This window comes from Pongo abelii, chromosome 9 (genome assembly GCF_028885655.2).
Source record: "Pongo abelii isolate AG06213 chromosome 9, NHGRI_mPonAbe1-v2.0_pri, whole genome shotgun sequence".
Classification (NCBI taxonomy): Eukaryota; Metazoa; Chordata; class Mammalia; order Primates; family Hominidae; genus Pongo; species Pongo abelii.
This window is the reverse complement of record NC_071994.2, coordinates 35,563,723-35,583,143: the sequence shown is the minus strand read 5'-3', so window position 1 is coordinate 35,583,143 and position 19,421 is coordinate 35,563,723. Positions and strand designations below refer to the sequence as shown.

At 36.3% G+C, this 19,421-nt stretch overlaps 1 protein-coding gene and 1 pseudogene across 7 annotated transcripts in view; both read left to right on the top strand.

The window, feature by feature from the left end:
* ELP4 (elongator acetyltransferase complex subunit 4) overlaps positions 1–19,421 on the top strand; it is a 279,587-nt gene that overhangs the window by 157,460 nt on the left and 102,706 nt on the right. The window lies entirely within an intron of this gene.
* Positions 14,134–18,277, top strand: LOC129048651 (putative uncharacterized protein encoded by LINC00269; annotated as a pseudogene).

Here is a 19,421-nt window from a genome sequence, read left to right as displayed (position 1 = left end):
CACATTTTTAAAATTTCAACTATAAAACTTCTACCAGTGAACTGCATAATATAATCTAGTGACATGTATTTCTCAATAAGAGGGAGTACTATGAAAGTAACTTAGTAAACTATTTATATATATTCTTTATGCCAAAAGCAGTTAAATGAAAATGTCTAACTTATACACTGACTCGTGCTACGCAGACTGGATTTTGTGCTAAATTTTAACGTAGGCAATAAAATCTATGATCCATTCATCTTATCATACTCCGTTACTCCTCCCATCTAATTATCTGATCATTAAGTCTACTTTTTTATTATAGGATGCATCTGCATCATTTCTAAAATAAAATTGCTCCCATTTTTCCCACAAGCATTTATTTTCTAATCAGAAGAATTCATATAACATTGCTTTATAGTAAATATTCAAAAAAGTTTAAATGGTAATTATTGAATAGAGATGATCCAAAACAGTAATTGCTTTATTTGGAAAGCAGAATTTGTTTTAAACTTAGAAAACAAGCAAATTAAAATGATGTTTTGTATAATATTTAAATAATTATGCTTTTTGGTTTTGGTTTTAGTATAAGTTTCTTTTCAACACTCTTTTTAATATACGTATATGCCTAAGCATGGTATATGATGAATCTTATTTTTTTAAGTGACAAAAAATAATTATCCTGAAAAATGCCTTAACACCATCACATAAGGCAAAATTATTGTATTCCTCAGACTACTTTTTTACTCTGCTCCTGTGACAAATTAACACTATTTTTAATAAAATGATTGGCAACACTCAAGTCATTTGTTTCATACATCACAAAGGAATAGTTATTTTCCAGTAATATGTTGTAATTCTTTTTTTTTTTTTTCCCCCAAGAGACAAGGGCTGGCTATGTTGCCCAGGCTGGACTCAAACTCCTGGGCTCAAGCAATCCTCCTGCCCCAGCCTCCTGAGTAGCTGAAATTATAGGTGTTCACCACCACACCTAGCTGTGATTCTTTTCTTTGCTTTAGATATCAGAATGAAATTTCCTTTGGTACTGTGTGTGTGTGTGTATGTGTGTGTGTGTGTGTGTGTAAGAACCCTATAGAGAGAAAAATAAGAAATCTGTCAGATTTTTAATTTCCTGACCTAGGATGAAGCTGTTTCTTATTTTGATATAATATATATACTGAGTCAGTTGAACTTACAAGGACTAATTATGTGAGGGTGAGATCAACCATAGCTGCTTATTAACTCATTTAGTCAATATTTATGAAGGTATTTTAGGTGAATTTTTAATTTAGTCCAATGCTTTTTATTAAAATACATGTCCTTAATATCTGGCCTCTGCCTGCCTCCCCAGCCTCACCTCTTGTCTCAAACTTTGACTTGCAGCTTTACTCTCACTTGCAGTCTCCTCAATGTCCCATTCTTCTGTCACTTCCATGTCTTTTATTTATTTTTATTTTATTTTTATTTTTATTTTGAGATGGAGTCTCACTCTGTCACCAGGCTGGAGTGCAGTGGCGCAATCTCAGCTCACTGCAACCTCTGCCTCCCAGGTTCAAGGGATTCTCCTGCCTCAGCCTCCCGAGTAGCTGGGACTACCACGCCCAGCTAATTTTTGTATTTTTAGTAGAGACAGGGTTTCACCATGTTGGCCAGAATGGTCTCGATCTCCTAACCTCGTCCGCCTGCCTCGGCCTCCCAAAGTGCTGGGATTACAGGCATGAGCCACCGCGCCTGGCCCACGTCTTTTATAAATGCCAAAAATGCTCTCCCCTTTTCTGCAATAGATCAATCTTGCTCTTCATGTAGTCCTCCACTTAGATGTCACTTCCTTTAAAATGATTTTTCTGATTCTTCAAGACTAGGTTAGATAGCCTACCTCTGTGCTCCCAGAGTAACTCATAAGTTATTGTAGCATCTACAACATTATTTTAATTTCCTGTTTCCTTGATGTCTGTCTTCACCATACCATAAACTAGTGGCAGAAACTGTCTTTTTCTTCCTCAGTGATTCACCCACAGCACCTTACACAGGATTTGGCACACAATAGATACGTATTAAACATATGTGGAATGAGTGGAAAACTAATGTTTAACTCTGCTAAATACCTGACTGCATGTTTAATTATTCCCGCTCTCTATATGGGTCTAGGTTGTCTGTTTTATGGAGAAGGGTATTATTAATCAGTCCTCCAAACCCAAACTAAACTGTTTAGATTTTCCCTAATTACCAGACTATATATTGTCCTTAAGGATTTATACTTTCTACTTGGGATACGCCTCCATATGAAGCTGGAATTGTTTTTAAAAATACTTTAACATCTAACTCAGTCTTTCCTTCTTAGTGAAGATCTTGCTAGCTCCTTCTTCACACCACTTATCCTTCCCTGCCAATATACTGACTTCCTTCTAAATCTTTGGCATATGCAAAACTCGACTTTTTAATGATGAGTTTGTTACTTGATGCATTAAAACCCTATCAAATAATTTGATTCAAATTTAAATGCATTTTTTAGCTAATCTATATTATCTCTTCCTCCTGCCTTTATAGACATATGGTAGTGATTCAGTATGGATACCTATCACGATGACTAATTAAGGCCAAACCAACTGAGCATTCAAAATGTACCCTTCAAATGAGGGGAGGTGTCAAGTTGATAACATCTTGATAACATTGGATAGTAATATCCCATGGGCTTATATATTCATTGTTCCTAGTCAATTGACATTTATATCTATTATCACTTGACTGAAACATGATTAATTATTTTATGATAATTTGAATCATTGTTTAAAATTCAGTTTGCGAAGTTGTGTCCCTGCCATCTTTTACCATTCCTTTAGAAGATTTGCAGCCACTCTGCTATCCTTCTAACTGTTACATAATAAACCTCATTGTTTTCCAAATAGGAGACTCCTTCTTTCTGTAAGAGTAATAATTTTATGCTAGGGACATCAAAGATGAGGACAGAAATGTCACATTGTGATTCTGTCTCCATGACACTCCACAATAATACAAAGTGAAAATTTCAAGCAAAGGGAGCCTTTTGCTTTGACCACAGTGTCGAAAGTCATGTTTCTCAGATTTTGTTCTCTAAATTGGGTATTAAAATAGCCATTTTTATATTTTTTAGAAAAGTATAATTATATTTTAAAATTTTATTTATAAAATATTTTCCCCAAGTCATTCTTTCTCATAAGGTTATTTTTTTCTAACCAAGAAATAGGAATTATAGTTCCTACTTTTTATTTACTGTTAGCTATTTTAGTTAGAGATTTATTGCCTTAACCTATATGTAATATAATGTGTTTATCACTTAGGAAACATTAAAAAAAATGGGTTAGTTATTTTGTGTAATGCTGTAATTACATCGTTCATCAAAATAATTATATAAAAGTAAATAGAGGTAAGGTAATACCTAATTTAGGATGCCTTTCAACTGTATAGTGCTTATAATTAAAGATTTCAGATAGAAACTAAAGGGACTTAGTTTCCTTTCACATCAGCCTAATTTTCAAAATAAAACCATAAAATAAATCATAAAATGGTTTCTTTGCTTACACATTTATACATTGAACCACAACTATCCACTTAGAAGTTTTTTGGACCAAAAAAAAATTGTTCAATTGTTAATGTGTCTTTACACTAGAGCACAAAACTTAAAAGATCAATTTTGTAGCTCATTTGACAGGCAAGCTTGAGAGCAAAAATGATTTAACTAGCGTAGTGCCATTAGAAAGTATTTAAGGTTTGCAAAGGGAAGTATGTGATTATTTCATATTACTTAACCATTGAAAGAAAATATCACACATTATCAGTCATTAAAAGTAAACATCATGCATTATACATAATATCAGAGATTTAAGACATTATAGATAAATAGCTTACTAAATTGAGACATAAGTAAGATTTTCTGTCTTTATAAACAAGGTATTTTTCCACTTTCCTACTTTTTTCCAGTTGGACTAAAAGGCATACAACAAAAACCTCACCTAGCCTAGCCTAGCATCTAATAGCCCTCACAGACACATATGAATATTTAGATGCAGACCACTAGACACAGATACCAAAACATGTATCCTCACAACAACCTTTCTAATGGCACATTGAGCTCCCTGTTGAGTAAAGACTGCAGCATCTCAAGGTAGAAAATAAGCAACAAGACTTATTTGCCAAGTGACTGTGAAAAGCACTTTTCGTGCCTGACTCTGCTGCATACAGAATTCTGTGAACCTCTGTAGTAGCCATGTGACTTAAGGTTTAGCTGCTAGCAGCTAAAATAGGTCATCAAGCTCCAGGTCTGTTACAGTATTACAGTTCTCTCATTCCCATCAGGAACTTTGTGGTAAGCAGGAACTGGCTTTTGGCTGCCTAGTGTTCATTTTTGTTTTTCTGAGGGGAACTTAGAAGGTCGATGAGGGGGCTGGGGCAGCAAGGCTGATGACTAAATAGTCTGCTCTTCAACCCTGATATCTAATAGGGGTAGGAAAACCTCTGGATACCCCCTGTAAAGACACTCCCTGGCTTTTACCAGCTTACCATCTGGACCCAGTTTTAAGTGATTTATGACAATGGAGCCAGCATAACTGCACTCTCTACTGAGTATTATTATTATATGATTCAATAAATGTCTTCTCTGTTGCAGAAGTTTGTAAGAACTGTTCAAATTGTTTTGTTTATTGAAGTTGTACGATTATTACTTTTTTTAAAAATGGAGTGGTCATTTAGGACTTAGAAGTCTTTTGTTATGAGGTGATTTTGTTATAATGGCATTTCTTAGAGATGATATTTATTCCAGTGCTGTGAAAAACCTATATAATTTTTTAGATATGATTTTTATTGAGCATATGTGAATTGAAAGTAATAATTCAAGCCGAGCATGGTGGTTCCCACCTGTAATCCTGGCACTTTGGGAGGCTAAGGCGTGGGCGGATGACTTGAGCCCAGGAATTTGAGACTAGTCTGGGCAACATGGCAAAACCCCATCTCTAAAAAAAAATACAAAAATTAGCTGGGTGTGGTGGTGGGCACCTATAGTCCTAACTACTCACAAGGCTGAGGTAGGATCACCTGAGCCCGGGAGGTCAAGGTTATGGTGAGCCATGATTGTGCCACTGCACTCCAGCCTGGGTGACAGAGTGAGACCCTGTCTCAAAATAAAAAATAAAATAATAAAATAAGTAATCTTTTTAAAAAGAAAGTCATAATTCAGTAAAACAGTTATCACATGCACAGTTCACCCAAATGACTTCCATATAAGTTGATGGTATTCTAAGTTTAAGTTGATGGTATTCTAAGTTTACATGGAAATGTAAAACTTGGAAATTAATAAAACTATAAAGGAATGACAGTAGTTTTTGGGTTTTGGTGGGTTTTTTTGTTTTTGTATTTGTTTTTTTGAGATGGAATCTCCCTCTGTCACCCAGGCTGGAGTGCAGTGGCGTGATCTCAGCTCACTGCAACCTCCGCCTTCTAGGTTCAAGTGATTCTCCAGCCTCAGCTTCCCGAGTAGCTGGGACTACGGGTGTGCACCACCATGTCCGGCTAATTTTTGTATTTTTAGTAGAGATGGGGTTTCGCCATGTTGGCCAGGCTGGTCTCAAACTCCTGACCTCAGGTGATCCACCCGCCTCGTGCTCCCAAAGTGGTGGGATTACAGGCGTGAGCCATTGGTGGGTTGTTTTTTGTTTGTTTGTTTTTGAGACAGTGTCTTGCTCTGTCACCCAGGCTGCAGTACAGTGGTGTGATCATAGCTCACTGCAGCCTCAAATTCCTCGGCTCTACATGATTCTCCTGCCTCATCCTCCCAAGTAACTATGACTACAGACAAGTGCCACCACACCCGGCTAATTTTATTTTTTGTAGAGATGGAGTCTCGCTATGTTGCCCACACTGGTCTTGAACTGCTGGCCTCAAGCAATCCGCCTCCCTCAACCTCCCAAAATGTTGGGATTACAGGCATGAGCCACTGCACCCAGCCTGACAGTAGTTTTTGATGAGATCTCAGTTGCCGCAATTTTGGTGCTTAAATCATAGTCCCATTATCAGTTATCTATCATAAGCTCCACAATTTTAATTGTTAAAACTTTATATGCTATAGATATGAATTATTTAAGAGAGAACACCTGGTAATCTATGTTTAAACATGCTAAATTTGTTTGGAATTTCTTCTATATAATATGATACACTAGTATTTACTTCTTGATTTTTTTGATATCTGATGAAATGCTAGTTAGCTCATGGTTACTCTAACGGAAATAGAGAAGTCTTTCTTAGAAGGGCTATTCATTATAATAAAACATTCATTCAAAATATTGCCCATATTAGAGAACTGCTTGCTTATTAAGATATAACTGGTTATTTAAGATTGCCTAGTTCCACAGGAAATGTAGTGTGTGGCCATAAAAACAAACCAAATTATGACCTTTGGCGGTATCCTGCATGGAGAATACATCAGCAATTCATCACTCTATTTACAGCATTTGAGAAATTAGGATCATTGGTATTGTTTTCTATTAGAAGTGAACAATAGACAAAATCTGTGTGGAATCTCTTGAAATTTTTATTTAATAGAGCATCTAATAGAATATTATTTCATAAACCTTTCAGAACGTTTTAAACATTGTAAGCATTGTAGAAAATTTTATTTAATAAAGATTCACACCAGAACATTGGAGACACATTTTTCACTAACAAAATATGGAAAAGATTGTTTCCAAATTGGTGTGTTTAATTGCTTGCATGCCCTTGGCCACTTAATAGAAAAACCTTTAAGTGTGATGCAACCAGTCATCACCATGTCTTCAGTTGACACATTTTGTTAAATAAAAGATAGAAAATAAGAAAACATGTATTTCCATCTAATTTGAATAGAAGTCTATAGAATGAGTGTATTTGGAAAGCTGTGCTAAAACATTTAATATGGAAAGGAAAGTCTCATTTATAAAACTGTGAAAAGAGTTACCCTTTTAGTTTGACCCGCCAACCATTTTTCTTCATTTTACCAGTTGTACATTTTAGGATTGGAAGTAAATGGAGATAAAAGCCTCTTCCCTACAACACTGTGGTCTTCATGTAAGGGCTGTTTGAAAAAATGCCAGGGCATGGCTTTTCTCTCAAACCTGAAGGCACTCATAAAGTTAAACTTATTCAAGCTCAGGATTTCTGAAAGAATTTACATTTAAGAACTGAATTAACATTCTGTCCATATTAGTAAAACAAAACTGAATGTTACCTCTTTATATAATAGCAGTAGCAATGTCTTCATTAATTCAGGTTTCTAGTACCTAGTTAAAAAAAAAAGCACTTGGATTGTAAAGTGTGCGCATATTTGTACACAACGTGGCCGTAACAAAGCTTTGGAAATTATGGAAGCTAAATGCTTGGTTACCACTGTAGCCCTCTTTTTTCTATTTTATTGCTAATACTACAAAAAGGCAGTTATTTCTCCATCTGGTTTCCTTAGCATATACATTATTAGCATGTAGGAAAAATCATCACTGTCAGAAGTGAAGAGTTAAGGGCAGGACAGGGAAGAGATTGTGACAGATTGAATGGGCAGAATTGTTTCCCCCAAGAGTCATGAGAGGGAGTGTAGTATAACAATTAATACATTTAATCTTTTTTTTTTTTTTTTTTTTGAGACGGAGTTTCACTCTTGTTTCCCAGGCTGGAGTGCAATGGTGCGATCTCAGCTCACCGCAACCTCCGCCTCCCAGGTTCAAGCGATTCTCGTGCCTCAGCCTCCCGAGTAGCTGGGATTACAGGCATGTACCACCACGCCTGGCTTATTTTGTATTTTTAGTAGAGACAGGGTTTCTCCATGCTGAGGCTGGTCTCGAACTCCTGACCTCAGGTGATCCGCCCGCCTCGGCCTCCCAAAGTGCTGGGATTACAGGCCTGAGCCACTGCGCCTGGCTACATTTAATCTTTTTAAAAAATATATTAAGCATATACAGTGCTGAAGTGATCATGTAGGCACTGTGGGAAATGCAAATGCTATACATGGTTTCTGTTCTCACTTAACATCTTAGATACTTATACTGTGGAAGTTATGAAAGAAGTCCCTTCCCTCTAAAACCTCTGTAGTTATACAATCTTTTTCAGGTGTTTATAGGAAGATTTTTTTCCCTCTTTAAATAGAAGAAAACAATTACTATTTACCCAACATTGAATCTGACAGAAAATCCTGTTGGCTTTGCTTTAAAATATATTCATAATTTAAACAGTTTTTACCACCTCCAATGCTACCACTCAGTCCAAGCCTCCTAACTAGATTTCTTCTTTTAACCCTGACCTCCTTCAGTCTGTTCTCATACAGTAGCCAAGAGGATGATTCTTTTAAAACATGAGACAGATCATGTCATTTCACTTCTCAGACTCTGTGTTCATTCTTCATCTCACTCAGAAGTCTTTAAATGGCCACCAAGACCCTACGTGACCTGGCTGCCTTTACTCTCTGACCTCATCTTTTATTCCTCTCCCACCATTTGCTCCATTTTAGCCACACTCGCCTCCTCTCTTGAACACAGTAAGCCTCAGGGCCTTTGCTGCCTGTTTCCTTTGCCTGAAATGTTATTCTTTCAGATCTTTTCATAGCTAACTTCCTCAATGCCCTCAAATATTTGTTCATATATCACCTTCTTAATGAGGGTTTCCTGACTCTTCTTTTCCAAATAGCAATCTATCCCTATTCTGCCATTGCCAATCACTCTTAATCTGCTTCATGTTTTCCCATAGCACTCACCACCTTCTAATATGCTGTATAATTTTCATATCTGTTATGTTCACTTTCCGTCTTCCTGTACTAGGATGTAGGTTTCACGAGAACAAGGATTTTTATACATTCCATTCTGTTTAGAACAGTATCTTACATACGATAAGGTGCTCAAAAAAATAAGTTTGTATGTCTCAGTTTCGCTCAAGTTGTTTCCTCTCTTCTTCCCTATTTAAATTGTATACAAGAATGAATGAATTTGGAAGCTTATACTAGTTGAAATAATATCATTTATTGCTATTATTTAGTAGGTACTAAATGTTAGACACTGTATAGGCACTTTGCTGGTATTATTTAATCCCCACAGCTAGTTCTCAGAGAGATAAAGAGGCTTAGAGAGGTTAAGTCATTGGCCCAAAATCACGTATCAAATGAATGGCTAACCTCCAATTCAGGCCTGTAAGAGACTCCAAAGGCCAGGCCCTCTTTGTAGCTTTTGGGTTATGGCCAAGTTTAGCAAGTTTCATTCAATTATCAATATTTTTGTTTATATGTACATCATTTTTTAAAACCATGTACCTCCTCACACATTTTTAAGTTGATATAAAATTTTCTATTATATGTTTAAATAGTGACAAAGGGTATATTTTCTGACCTATTAAATATATGCTTTAATATATTTTCATCCAAATCATGCAGTATAGGCTTAGCTCATTCAATTAGTAGAAAAGGTTTGTAATGTAGTCTAATTGACAATCGTTGTCAAATTGATGAGAACAAAGTCCGACTTCATTTTTAAATTCTAATTAAACAGTTTCCAGGACAGTCTCCTCACTTTCTGTTGCCGTGAGTGTGTCCTATGGTCATCATGAAACAAAATGCAAGCCCCTTTAGTTTGTCTGTTTTGCAATTATGGGACTCTTCCTTAGGAGCAATGTAACACACACCAAGGTCCAGGGTGGGTGAGAGCTATGCCTTCTTTTGCCAAGTTCAATTAAATGGGAAAGGAGAACTTGCAGACTGTAGGTACATTTTCAAGTAGATTAATTTTAGTAGAGAGTAACTATGGAAACTGAGGATCTCAAAATTGAATTATTTTGAAACTGCCCACACCCACGTAGCTATTGGAAAGTCTTTGTAAAACCCAAAGGGGGTGGATTTTCCAGTTTTAAGACCTCTGCTTTATATTATGTAGTACATTGAAATTTAAAAAATACTCCAAGTTTTTTCATGGTTATAGTAGTTGATTATAATCTACAAAAGTAGGTCTTTAGGTTATGCCAATGTGATTTTAAAAAAACAAGAATGGAATGAAATACTTAACATTGATGCAAACTATTTAATTAATAGACTTTTTAAAGAGTTTTTAAAAGGCTTACAGAAAAATTGAAAAGAAAATAGAGTTCCCATATACCCATCCACACTCATTCCTCAGTTTCCCCTATTATTAACATCTTGCATTAGAGTGGAATATTTGTTACAATTGGTGAGCCAGAATTGATACATTATTATTGACTGAAGTCCATACTTTATACTAAGATTCACTCTGTTTTGTCATTCTTTGGGTCTTGACAAATGTATAATGACGTGTATTCCCATCACAGTATCATATGGAATTGTGAAACTTTCCTAAAAATCCCGTTCTCTACCTATTCATCTTTCTCTCCCCCTTCTTTCCTCCCTCCCCCAGTGTCTGACAACTGTTGATCTTTTTACTGTTTCAATAAACAATTTTGCCTTTTTCACAATGCCATGGAATTACGTAGATTGTAGCCTCTTCATATTGGCTTTTTTCCCTTAGCAATATGTATTTAAGGCCAGGTACAGTGGCTCATGCCTATAATCCCAGCACTTTGGGAGGCCGAGGTGAGAGGACTGATTGAGGCCAGGAGTTTGAGACCAACCTGGACCACAAAATGAGACCTCTGTCTCTGCAAAAAATTTTTAAAAATTAGCCAGGTGTGGTGGTGTGTAGCTGTGGTCCCAGCTACTCAGGAGTCTGAGGTGAGAGGATCACTTGAGCCTAAAAGTTCAAGGTTGCAGAGAACCGTGGACGCACACCACTGCACTCCAGCCTAGGTAACATATCAAGACCCTGTCTCAAAATTAATAAATAATTGTTATTATTATTTATTGTATACATATATGTGTGTGTGTGTGTGTGTGTGTGTGTGTGTGTGTGTGTATATATATATATGCATTTTATGTTCTCCCATGTCTTTCTCTGGCTTGATAACTCATTTCTTTTAGTGCTAAATAATATTCCATTGTGTGGGTGTACCATAGTTTGTTTATTCGTTCACTTACTAAAGAACATCTTGGTTGCTTCCAAGTTTTGGCAATTATGAAGAAAGCTACTGGTATAAATATCCTTGTGCAGGTTTTTGTGTGGACGTAAGTTTTCAACTCATTGGGTAAATATCAAGGAGTGTAATTGATAGATTGTATAAGAGCATATTTCATTTTGCAAGAAACTGCCAAACTGACTTCCACAGTAGCTACACCATTTTAAATTCCCACCAGCAATGAATGAGAGTTCCTGTTGCTCCACATCCTTGTCAGCATTTGGTGTTATCAGTGTTTTTGGATTTTATCCATTTTTCTAAAATGTAGAAAATGAGAGTGACATCTCATTATTGTTTTAATTTCCAATTTTATGGACATATGATATGGAACATCTTTTTATATGTTTATTTGCCATCCATCTGTCTTCTTTGGTGAGTTGTCTGTGCACATCTTTTGCCCATTTTTAAATTAAGTTGATTTTTCTGTTATTATTGAATTTTAAAAGTTCTTTGTATATTTTATATACCATTTGTTTGTTGACTATATTCATGCAACTATATTCAAGTTTAGTTGACTATATTCATGTACAACATATACCATAATCAAGACTATACCGCATGTCTTGATTATGGTAGCTTTATATTATATCTTGAAGTCAGGTGGTATGTTAGTTTGCTAGTGCAACCACAATAAATACCACACACTTGCTGACTTAAACAATAGACGTTTTATTTTCTTACAGTTCTGGAGGTCGGAAGTCTAAAATCAAGATATCAGCGGGTTAATTTCTTCTGAGGCCTCTCTACTTGGCTTGTAGATGACTGTTTCTCCCTATGTTTTCCCTCTGTGCTTGCACATGTCTGAGTTTAAGTTTCTTTTTCTCATAAGGACACCAGTCATATTGGATTAGGACACACCCTAAAGACATCATTTTAACTTAATTCCTCCTCAAAGACCTCATACCCAAATATGGTTACATTATGAGATACTATGCATAAAGGCTTTACCATATGAATTTTGAAGGGACACAATTCAGCCCATAACAGGTAGTTTCAGTCCTGCGACTTTGTTCTTCAGTATCGTGTTAGCTATTATGGGTCTTTTGCCTTTCCATATAAGCTTTAGAGTCAGTTTGCCAATATCCATAAAATAACTTGCTTGGATTTTTATTTGGATTACGTTGAATTTATAGATCAAGCTGGAAAGAACTGAAATCTTGACAGTATTGTGTCTTTCATTTCTAGGGCTGAGTCCCCCTGGAGTTGTGTACTCTCTAATGTCCACCCTGAGCTTCCAACAGTTTGTCTTTTACAGTTTAGATTTTCCTACTCTTTTGGTATTGGTCCCTGTGGAGAATTTTTTTTTTCCTGGGCTTTTACTTGGGTAAGTTGTGATTCTCTGTATCTACCTATCATCTCTACAATCATAGAGGGCAGTGGTTTTCCCTGTGACCCCAATTATCTGATGGATCTAAGATTTGTTGATTTTTCAGTTTGTTCAGCTTTTTGCTTGTGGAGACAGGAATGACACCTTCCAAGTTCATTACATGCAGGACTGGAAACCAGAAGTCTCCAACATGCTTTTTATTATTGTAACATCATTGTGAAGAAAATTAAGCACTTATTGGTTCTTTATTATACAGAAGGCATTGAGTTAAATATAATACATCTTGAAACTGGCAAGAATCCCATTTCGCTAAAATGATATTTATGAAAATATTTCTGCAATTGCATCATTAGTTTTTGAAACAAATTTACCCTAGAGCATTGGTTTGCAAAATGCTATGGCCCCAGTGGTTTCACAGCAGATCCTCTGAAATTGCTGGTTTGAGTTTCGGATAGGGGTTGTGGGGGGGTATAAGCAAGAAGGAAGCAAAGGGCAAGGAAAACACTAAGTTCAATATACTCACCCCTGCCTGAATCAGAGCATATGTGTTTTATTTGTTTCATACATATCATTTGAAGTAACAGTCTGCCAATTAAAATATGTTTAAATTCACTGCCCTTGAGTGTTAGGAAATGTTGTATGCAATAGAGAAGGTTGTATTTAATCTTCTAATGTTGTATTCAATAGGCTGCACAGTAGATGAACCTACATCATGAAAAGCTTCTTTGCAGAGTTTGGTAATGAAATTGTTAAGGAAGAACTCTAAAGTAGACTCATTTTATTTAATGAAAAGCGATCATGTTGAAATAAAACTCTGTTACGGACTATAAAAACTCAATTTAAAATATAATTAATTTATCCTGAGGAGCTCAGGTATTCCCAAATTAAATATTTTTGAGGTATGAATTAGCTGATGTATCAAAAAAAGATAAAGTGTGATCATACCTTTATTAACCTGAGGTTAAGTTTTCTTGATGAAACTTATAAATGTCAGTATATCCTGACTCATTAGTAACATTTGAAATTAACCAACTTGGTAACTTCTATTTTTGTAAAAATTTACACTCATATATTTAGATCTTTTTTTTTTTTTTGAAATTTGACTTTGTATCATGAGGGGAATTGAGGATAGGTCTGAAATAAGATTTCAGGCTTTTCTCCTTCTGAAATATATATTCAAGCTGAACAGAGAAAAGCATTTTAAATTCATCTAACAGTCATGTATAATTAGGCTTGGTTCTGCGTTGTGAATGGGGTTTCTGGAAGGGCAGCAAAAACAGAGTTTGATTTGTTACGTGCCCAAGCTTTGCATCGTACCATATAGAATTGTTTGTAAACATGCATATCACAGTAAAGTATGCTTAGTCTAAATCAGTTCAGAAAATTAGACAGCTGCTATGTATAAAGCAAATAAATAAAACACCATTTTTCCACCAAAAAAGTGAATACAGTTGTAGAAGAGATTAGATAGATGTGCAAAAATCAATACAGGGCAAAATATCCTAAGTGTAATAAAGAAGGATAAAATGCTGTGAGACTTAAGGAGAGAGATGTTACATCTGTTTGAAGGCAAATTAGAAGATTGAAAGGAAAAGTAACATTTTTGATGATCTGGAAGAAAATGGACAGAAGATACATCAGTGAGGAAATGGTTACAGTGCATGTAAAAGAAAACTGATAGGTGCTTGAACAAATAGGGCTTTATATTTCTTTCCTTTTTTTTTTTTTTTTTTTTAGTTGGAGTTTCACTCTTGTTGCCCAGGCTGGAGTGCAGTGGCATGATCTCAGCTCACTGCAACCTCCGCCTCCTGGGTTCAAGCAATTCTCCCACCTCAGCCTCCCTAGCAGCTGGGATTACAGGTGCCCACCAGCACGCCCAGCTAATTTTTGTATTTTTGCTAGAGACGGGGTTCCACCATGTTGGCAAGGCTGGTCTCGAACTCCTGACCTCAGGTGATTCATCCACCTCAGCCTCCCAAAGTGCTGGAATTACAGGCATGAGCCACTGCGCCCGGCCTAGGGCTTTATATTTCAAAGAGAACAAGTCTAAAGGTAAGTAGATACTGATGTTGATTTAGTGCTTCTGTAATGTCAGCGTCCCATCCAACTATGCAACAGTTTCAGCCAAGCTGTTGACAAATCTAAGAGAGATTTAAGTGAAGAGCTGTACTTGATACTGTACTTGATATTTGCCAGGATCTGGATGATGAAAGAGGAGGAAGAATCATAGATTACTCAAGGCTGTAAAATTAGTGGCCCATCAATAAGACTCATAGGTGCTTGTTTACATATTTGCCTTCCTCACTAGCTGCTATTGTTAGAAAGGTGCAGAAGCAGTAAGTCTGGTAGCACTACTTCGGTCACACTTCCAGGATGCTTACTGTCTTTGCCTCTGCTGAGATCTCACATACATATTCAGAGTTGACTTCAAATCTTACCTGCTCCCTGAGCCTAGCCTGACAGTTGCATCATAAATTGATCTTTTTTTTGTATTTGTAAAATTAGCACCTTGGCATTCATTGTTCAGTTCTCTCATTTTTGTACATTTTGTACAATACTGTATTAGCTCAAGTTGAGTAAGTATAAGAAATACTACCATGTGCCCGGCCTTTTGTGAGGATACAAATATGTATTAACACAACTCCTACCCATAAAGAGCTCATAGTCTAGTAGAGAAAACTGACATATAAACAACTGTAATAGAAATTGACTGGTACAAAAATAGAGTTAGGTATGAAAATACTGTACAAAGACTAATAATGAGGCAGTTGTTCAGGGAAAGCTATAGAAGGAAGATATTTGAGTTGCATCTTAAGTCATTTGGACTATAAAATATTTATGTACTCATCACTTTCTATTTATATTATTACTTATTTTGACACTTACCTTGCCCATTTGACTGTAAGTTTCTTGAGGTCAGAAAGTATATATTCTATGCCTTTATTTCACCCATAGTGCCAAAATATTTCACTGAATCAGTGTATTTGGTACTAGCCAAATATTTTATTTATATTTACATAAATTTACTTACTTATTTTTCTTTACCTTCCCTCTCCTCCCCACAAAGCCCAAGCTTAGCTAGTTACCATTCTTCTTCCTATTTTTGTATCCTGTTTTATTAACATTAGCCATGTAATATATTTTTAGAACAGCTTATTTTACCCACAAATGTGTAGCTTCTTTCTATGGCATATCTTGTAAGTAAGCATTGAGATTTTTGCTGTGCAACTCTTTAGGAGCTTTTATGGTGTCTTGTGTAAGCTTGATTAAAAAATACAAAGTTTGGAGTTTTTTAATTTTCATATAGCTTTTGAAAAATTTTCAAGTTTATAATTTTTTGTACCACTTCAAAGTATGAGGTTTCCATTTTTAAAAATATAATTTAAAAGCTGTGTTAAAACTACCATATTGTTGAAGTTTCAAATTGGCAAAGTGAGTGTATTATTTTGAATTTTACTCTAGGACAGGCTCAAGCTCTTCTAAATTTTGTGAAACACCGATGAAATTTTCCTTCATGAACATTTAAATCCATCATCATTTCTGCAGGTTCCAAGGCCATGGGCATTTTAAGATTAATGTTCTAGATGAATTAAAATTACTTCATGGTCTATTAAGATAATTTGCTAAACATCTATTTAAAAGCCTACTGTATAGGGGGTACTAGAGATACAAAAATAAGACATTGTTTCTATTTTAAACAATTCACAATTTCATAATTAAAGAGATTTCTTCCATCTGTACTATGGGATAAATTCAGTTAGCTAGATATAAATGTCAAAATTGATAAGAGGTAGAAAAGATCACTTATTAGACACCAAGTAAATGATTATTAAATAATGAACAATAGGAATTACAGACTTCAGCCATAGGAAAGAAACATTACTGGATGAACTTTTTCAGTTCTTGGATATCAACATGGTTTTGGTTATTACAGTGATTGTCAGTAATATTTAATGTATGAGGCTAGGGTATTCTGGCATTCAACAATGCTCTGCGCAGTCCTACCCAATTAAGAACTGCTATGATCCTGCACAACTTTGAAAGTCTAACTAAAGCTACTACAAATATAAATTGGTGTGTCACTTCTTCCAGAGTTTATGTTTATATTCAATGCAGTCCCTATAAAAATCCCAGCATAAATTTTTGTTAAATAAAAAAATGCAAAGGACGAAAAAGATAATCTAAAAAAAAAAAACCAGAATCTCCCTTTGTCACCCAGGCTGGAGTTCAGTGGATCAATCTTGGCTCACTGCAACCTCCACCTCGGGGATTCAAGTGATTCTCCTGCCTCAGCCTCCCAAGTAGCTGAAATTACAGATGTATGCCACCACCCCTGGCTAATTTTTGTATTTTTACTAGAGATGGGGTTTCACCATGTTGGCCAGGCTGGTCTCGAAATCCTGACCTCAAGTGATCCACTTATCTCGGCCTCCCAAAGTGCTGGGATTAAAGGCATGAGCCACAGCACCCAGCCCCCAAAAATAATCTTTATACATAGCAATGTTGGAGGACTACCCTATATCAACATTTGTGGTATTGACACAAGGACAGATCATTGTAACCAAACAGGACAGAAAAGAGTCCAGAAACAGACCCATAAGTATATGATCACTTGTGACTTATGCCAAAAATAACACTAGTGCAGGTGGGGAAGGATGTGCTTTTCAATAAATAGTACTCAGTCAAAACTGGTATCCGTATGATCCATATGAAAAACAAAAGTAAATCTTGACCCCTTCTTCACAGCATAAACAAAAATCAATTCCAGATGGACTGCAATCTGATATGAAAGACTGTTACAATAGACTTTTAGAAAGAAACACAGGACACTGTCTTCACGGGGAGTTTCTGGAAAGGAGCTGAGGGCACTTTCAAGGAGCTGCTGATATTCCTGATTTTGATCTTACTAAACAAATTATAAAATGATTTCAATATATCTACCCATGTAAGCATAAATTGGTACTTTAAGACATAATACTGAAAAGCTTTTATAAAAAGTTTTGCAGAAAGAAAGGGTCCTAATAGCAAAGGAAGTTTAGGCCGGGAGCACTGGCTCACGCCTGTAATCCCAGCACTTTGGGAGGCCAAGGCGGGTGGATCACGAGGTCAGGAGATCGAAACCATCCTGGCCAACATGGTGAAACCCTGTCTCTACTAAAATACAAAAAATTAGCCAGGCGTGGTAGTGGGCTCCTGTAATCCTAGCTATTTGGGAGGCTGAGGCAGGGGAATCGCTTGAACCTGGGAGGCTGAGGTTGCAGTGAGCCGAGATCGTGCCATTGCACTCCAGCCTGGCTACAGAGCAAGACTCTATCTCAAAACAACAACAACAAAATAGCAAAGGAAATTTAATTGAAAAAAAAAAATCAAAAGTTACTGAATAATTTACCCAACCTGTGCATTTTTTTTACTCTGTATTTCCAATTACATAGTTAATTGAAATGGGTTTCAATGCAATAGTGCAATTACTTCAAGAAGAGTGTAGTGAATTACATTTGTAACAGAAGAGTTGAAACTTAACAGATTTATATCCAAACTTTAATAAATTAGTGAAGACATATGAAATGCAGAGACTTTAATGAATTTTATTAATAAAGTTTATTTTAAAAATATTTCTGGCTGGGTGTGGTGGCTCACGCCTGTAATCCCAGCACTTTGGGAGGCCGGACACGCAGATCACGAGGTCAGGAGATCAAGATCATCTTGGCTAATATGGTGAAACCCCTTCTCTACTAAAAATACAAAAAATTAGCTGGGTGTAGTGGCACACGCCTGTAGTCCCAGCTAGCCAGGAGACTGAGACAGGAGAATCACTTCAACCCGGGAGGCGGAGGTTGCAGGGAGCCGAGATCATGCCACTGCACTCCAGCCTGGACGACAGAGTGAGACTCCATCTTAAAAAAAAAAAAAAAAAAAAAAAAAAGAATTCTTTCCTATATATTGTTAAATGATTATAGCACATTAATACTTTTATGTATAAAAGTTATATGTTCAAATTGTCTTTTCGAGGGGTTATCACACAACTTCCCTATAGTCTCTTATAATAGTTTCCTTTTCTAACTTTCTTGTAGGCTTTATGACTTAGTCAAAATGAAAGCCAAACTCACCTGTGAAAAATATATACATTTTATATGTTAGTAATCTATTATTTATTTTGTCATGTTAGCCCTAGTACAATTAAGGTTATCACCTTCTTTCTGTAATCAATACCAAGAAACTCTGGTCTGTTATTATTTATCCTGACACTAATTTTTATTCTAGATTCTACCTGTACCATATTTCTGATTTTTCATGATCTTGTGGGTTTTTTTTTTTTTTTTTGCTATGGAATAGCTTCTCATCTTAATTATCTTAAGTACAGATATATTCACTATAATTAGATGCAAGCATCTGACTATTTTATTAAAACTTCAGATTAAACATGGATAAAGGAGGGAAGCCCTCTGAGAGAGGCAGATCATGATGTGATTTCCAGCTCACAATTTTGGATTCTCTCCCATGGGTAATGGGGAGCTATTAAAGTATTTTATGCAGAGATTACCAATCAGATTTGTGTTTTAGAAGTATCACTCTGGGCCTGGTGCAGTGGCTCACAAGTATAATCCTAGCACTTGGGGAGGCCATGGCAGGCGGATTACTTGAGCCCAGTTCAAGACCAGCCTGGGCAACGTGGTGAAGCCCCATCTCTACAAAAAATAAGCCAGGCATGGTGGCAGACACCTGTGGTCCCAGCTACTTGGGAGGCTGAGGTGGGAGGATCACTTGAGCTGGGGAGGGGAGGTTGCAGTGAGCCGAGATCATGCCAGTGCACTCCTGCCTGGGCAACAGAGTGAGACCCTGCTTAAAAAAAAAAAAAAATCACTCTGGCAGGAGTTTGAAAAGAGATTGGAGTGGGGGTGGGGTGGGGTGACAATACTAGAGGCCAAGAGTTGAGTTAGGAAACTGTTACAGAAACCAGGTGATCATCATCATCATCACCATCACCATCACCATAATGATTAGACATGAGATAAAATCAACTGAACTTAGTCATTTAGTAAGAGAAAAGAAGGAGTCT